The sequence below is a fragment of the Podarcis tiliguerta genome (assembly GCF_965153285.1).
Source record: "Podarcis tiliguerta genome assembly, chromosome: 6".
In the NCBI taxonomy this organism is placed as follows: Eukaryota; Metazoa; Chordata; class Lepidosauria; order Squamata; family Lacertidae; genus Podarcis; species Podarcis tiliguerta.
This window is the reverse complement of record NC_139539.1, coordinates 52,584,398-52,590,022: the sequence shown is the minus strand read 5'-3', so window position 1 is coordinate 52,590,022 and position 5,625 is coordinate 52,584,398. Positions and strand designations below refer to the sequence as shown.

Here is a 5,625-nt window from a genome sequence, read left to right as displayed (position 1 = left end):
GGAACTTAATAGAAAAGAAGTGGTTACTGTATCATCTCTGACTGTTTACAAAACTGCAAGTTGTAGCCCAAGTTGTAGCTTTGCCTTTAAACAGGCTCATTTTTCTAGGCTCTGATATGCCTAGAAATATGTTTATGCAGCATGCACACAAAATATTGTTATAGGTGTGATTGTCATGCATATGTAGAATTTTCATTCAACAATGCTCAGCTGAAAGTGTGCATAGCAATGTTCCAAAGCTCCTTGCTTACGGAAATGATAAAATAAGAACAACATCGTTTTATCAAAATGCTATTTTTTCCTCTTCAGAAATGGCATGATGGCAGAAATGGAAGGTGTAGGAAACATAGTCGGCTTGAACTGAAATGCTGAATTCCATCCATTCTTTCAAACAGGGTAAATGGAAATAGCTGAGACATAAGTTTGAGTGTTGGCTAAAACTGAGCATCATTCATTTATTTATTAAACCATTTATTTGTTTATTTCTGCTGCTGTTGTTAAAAAAAAGTTTAGGAAAGTTATTTACACAATTAAAGTAAGAAACAAAGGCAACCAGAACTGACTGATAAAAGGCAACAGTCACACAAAATCTACCCAGTCCAAAAATATTAAAATCCAATACCTATATACAGCTAAAAGCCACCAGCCTCCCAATAAAGTAACAGTTCCAACTGAAGCTAAGTAAAATAAATGTCTCTTTAGGCGCTGTGGGTTAAACCACAGAGCCTAGGACTTGTCGATCAGAAGGTTGGCAGTTTGAGTCCCCGTGATGGGGTGAGCTCCCGTTGCTCAGTCCCTGCTCCTGCCAACCTAGCAGTTTGAAAGCACGTCAAAGTGCAAGTGCAAGTAGATAAATAGGTACCGCTCCGGCGGGAAGGTAAATGGCATTACGCTACTCTGGTTCGCCAGAAGCGGCTTAGTCCTGCTGGCCACATGACCTGGAAGCTGTACGCCAGCTCCCTCGGCCAATAAAGCGAGATGAGCGCCACAACCCCAGAGTCGGCCACTACTGGACCTAATGGTCAGGGGTCCCTTTACCTTTTAAAGGCCTATAGGGATGACCCCCAGATAACAGTATGTTTCAGAGGCGTGGAGCCGTTGTAGAAAATGCCCTCTCCCGAGTGTCTGCCAATCTAACTGTTTGAGATGGGCTGTTGAGTAGTATCTCTCTTGCTGACCTTAAAGTGTGGTCAGGCTGATATGGGTAAAGGTAGTCTTCAAGCAGCTTGAGTGCAAACTGTTTAAGGTTTTGAAGATTAAACCCAGCATTTTACATTGAGTTTTGAAATGCAGTAGCCTCCAGTGCTGCTGACCATTTATTCAGTATTCAACTGTGGCTGTATTCAACAGCAGCAGGAATTTCCCAATCATCTTTAAGGGTAGCCCCACATAGAGAGCAGTGCAGTAGTCTAGCCTGAATGTTCCAGGTACGTAGTAATGAAAGCAAGAGCAGAATCCTCCAGTTACTGGCTGCGGCTACCACTTCCACTTCCACCTGCGTATTCCCAGTTAGTGGCAGCTCCAGAAAGATTCCTACTCAGTCCACATGGACCTTTGGGGGTGTGCAACCCATCTGACACCTGTTTTAAACCTCTACCCACAGTGTTTGATTTCCTTACCTCACAATTCCCCTGTCAAGATGTAGACTCGGGGTTTTTGTTCCTTCACCCACCCCAAATTTCTTTCCAGGTATTGGTTCAAGAGTTCTCCAGTTTCCTTGAGACTAGTAGGTGGAAATGAAAGGTATTGCTGAGTATTATTCCTATAATGGTGAAAGTTCAATCCAAACCTCCAGATGGCTTCCTCCAACAGATAGATGTAGATGTTAAAAAGCTCGAGAGACATTTTGGAACTTTGTGGCAATTGTCATGGGTGGGAATAAAAGACCCTCAGCACCATCTGCCAGGACAGGACAGCTCCTTCAGAAAGAATCAGAACCACTGTAACACCACAAGATAAATGATATGGTCCATTTAACTTTAGCTGAAAGCTTCTGAGAGCCCCAGGAGAAACAACAGGATTGAACTCCCATAGGAGCCAAGTCCTAGGGGCTGGGGTCCCTTCTCCACCCCCTAAAATATTTGAGGGGACCAGGACCCCCCAAAGTTGATGGACATTTCCATCAACATGTATGTGCCACAACATGTGATCGATTAAGCGTGATGGTGCTTACCTGAGCCCCCACCCCCAATATTTCATTGAAGTTAGGCTCCCCTGCACTCTCTTCATCTATTCCCCAGCATAAATTATCCATCCCCAAACTAAGCCTGTAATGAAATTTGTATACATCTAAATAATTAGCATCAGTGCCTAGCGTCAAGGAACAGCCACATACTCAGACACCCTCCTCAATAATTGTAAATTTGAGCCAGGCTATAACTATCAGAAACCAATGGATCTGAATTAGGCTTCAAAACAGTGAAGGCTGCCCCATTGCTCAAGGAGGCCTTGACCACCTTCAAAGGTCCAAACACCTATCCCTGGTGGATTTCACAAGTCAGGATGGACAAAAGTCCTGAAAACAGATGGCAGGTCTCAATCCTTGAGGTAGTTTGTCTATGTCCTCAGGCGACACAAGTGGAAAGGTATCCCGAGTACCATGAACAGAAATTGCAACAGTCCCATCCATCTCAGACTCTGTCAAAACAATGGTATCCAGCTCATGTCCCACATTCCGTAAAACTGCCCTAGGAAAACGTAACATTTTTATTTGGAAAAAGAAAAGAAAAAAATGGGCCCCATGTATGTCCTCAGGCAAAGACTGAAGAAGAGGAAGCAACAGTCTCTTAACAATGCATATTGTCCATTTCCTTTTAGACAGGTCAGTAACACAAATGTTTTCCTTGTCCATAAACAGCCTGAATCCCTCTTTCAGCAATTCCTGGTGGTCTCAAACCATCAACAAGCATAAAAACATTTTCCCCAAATATTTGCCTTAACCAGTTTCTTTGCAGTGTGAAGAAATAAACCAGCTCCCCCTTCCATGGCCTGATTCCTTAGAAGAGGTTTCTCCCCCCCCCCACCCCCATCCCTTACTGCCCCACAGCCCGCCCCCTTACACACATACACTTGCAATTAGAGCTATTCTCATGTAACTTTCTTCCTCCTCTCTCCCCCTTGTATAATCTCCATTTCCCTTCGACGTGCGTTATTTGGTTTGGGAATTATGTCTATTTACTCTGAGTGGAAGTTGTACAAAGGTTGTGTTTATGGGAGAAAATTATATCACTGACAAACGCTGATTGGCATGTGGACCTTGCGAGGGAAAACTGCAGAGGGTGTTTTCATCAACTTGGAATAACACAATGATTGTGTTTTCAGCAGAACTAAGTGTTCACATACTCCAGTGCTTTCTGATGGTTGTTTATGCAAGGCACAGCTTCCCAGATCTGGGAGAGGGAGAGAGAGCAAACTTAACTGAGACAGGAAGCAAATAGAACATTAACCATAATGCAGAAGCAGGAATTCCCTTTTGGTAGAAAATCTGCTCTCTAATTTCTATAGAAACTGGTGGGATGGTGGAAAATAGCCTCACAAGTTCGGTTTGCACAATCCTGTAGACCCATTTCTACTGCCAAACATGAGTCAGCGGATTTTATAATCTTGTAGACCCGTTTCTACTGCCAAAGAAGAGTCAGCAGATTTTATTATAAGTAAGAATTAGGGCCTCATCTTTAATGTAGCCAAACAAAATATTTAAAAAATATATATCAAAGGGAGAAACCTAAGTCTGTTGCTGTTTAAGGAACCTTTTGGGAGCGGACAGTCTGTAATAATTGTCATCTTCAGTCAATTCACAGGATTGTTGACTTAAGTAAAACCGATGGCCATACACAGTAATGTTTTATCCTGGTGCAAAAGAGTATTAAGTGCAATCCTCAATCCATTTATTCTTGCTATTGCTTTATTCTGGGAAAGTGAATTGAAACACAGCGATCTTTTCAAAAAACAAAACAGAAAGCAGGTGCTTGGATTTAAGTGATTTAGCAGTAGTTGACTTCAATACAGCCAATATCCTTTAAACCTTAGTAGTGAATATATACAGATTTAGGAGAGGTAGGTTGCTTTAGTACAATAGATAAAGGATCTGGGAGTAACCTTCCTAGTTTCAGATACTGAGGGAAATTCATAATAATCTCTAGGAATAATAGCAGTTTGGTGTGTTACTGACTGTGAAGGGAATAGGAAGTACAAGCGATTTGCACTTTCTGCTGTCTATTCTTCTTTGTTATGTATGAGAAAGAAATCACACTCCCACCCCCCACCCCATGGTAAGATGTGCACACTGTTTCCATGTTCAAAACTTGTGCACCCCTCCAAAGTGGGTTCTTTCTTCCCTGTCATCCAGTAATACCACTTTAAAGTTTGCCTGTGCAGCATCTCTCTATATGCAATACAGAAAAATGTTATTAGCAAACACTGATTTAAACAATGCAACAAATTAGATTTCAGGCCACTAATTTATTCTTCCTTTTCCATCCCTTCTCTTTCCCAGCCTTTTAGAAAACCCAGCAACAACATGACATGAAAAGAAGGGGTCCTGTTTGCTGTTTGTTGTATATAATAGGTTCCTGAGCTGGAAAAGGAGTTGCTTTTAAAAATCAGCAGCTCACACTTAAGTTACTAAGTCAACTTTTTTTGTATTGTTTCAGATTTTTTCATGCAATAGACTCCATCTGTGGTATAGATGTACTTTATGCAGGTTATATTAAATTATATTTTAATAACTCTCCATATTTCCCCCCCCCTTTATCCACTTCAGTTTTTAAAATCTCAGCCCCTTTAACAGAGAAGGAAGGGAGGGCATTTATTAATGCAGCACTTTCTGAATTGTTTTATAATTGGAAACATTTTTGCCAAGCAAAGTCCATGAATAAAACTCACTTCCAAATCAAACTCCTTGTTCCCTGTTATTTTTAACTCTCCAGTCAAATGCTTTTATTAGATTGAAAACTTTCACTGTTCTTTTTTTTTTAAAAAAAATTGAGCAGTGTAATGTTCTACAATTATAAAACCGTCCCAGTGATTCTGAAGTCTGGCAAAATAATATACTCCCCCCCCCCTTTTTTTTTCTTGCATGGGGGAGGTGCGTGTAGATGTCTGTGTATGTTGCCAATTAGTTTTGCTGTAAATACAGACCTCCATCCATCATCGGTCTCTGGGTGGCTATAAGAGATCTAATTTGTTTCAGATGCCCTGTGCTTTCTGAGCTGTTCACCAACTCTGGTGACCTGCTGAGAAGACCAAAAGCTCTAGAGGGATGACTGACAAGGGAAACACAGAGAGAGAGAGAGGTGGGGGGGGGGGGCAGAAACTCTCTCTGCCTAACGCACAGACATGCCGCCCCAAGTAAGAAACAGAAGTTTGCTCTCCACCCCTCTCCTTTTCAGAAGCTGGCTGCTTTAAGAAAGGACTTGAAAGGTGTAAAACTCCCATAAGGGAGGCTCTGACATGGTCATGGAAAACTCCTCTCCCGACCTGTTCTCCCACCTCCCTTTCCCCAGGCTTTTTACAAGCCTTGCTTAAAACCTCCAGTTCCCTAGGAATTTTATGAATGCCTAGGAGCAGCCAAAATAAACTCGTAAAGGGGGGGGGGAGAGAGAACGTTTTGAAAAAAAAGGTCAC

The 5,625-nt window shown here is 41.9% G+C and overlaps 1 long non-coding RNA gene across 1 annotated transcript; it reads left to right on the top strand.

The window, feature by feature from the left end:
- Positions 1 to 306: 306 nt before the first annotated feature.
- Positions 307 to 4,790, top strand: LOC310679470. The gene is made up of 3 exons (XR_014512284.1): positions 307 to 396; positions 1,690 to 1,743; positions 4,496 to 4,790. It is a non-coding gene; the product is annotated as an uncharacterized lncRNA (long non-coding RNA).
- Positions 4,791 to 5,625: the final 835 nt, after the last annotated feature.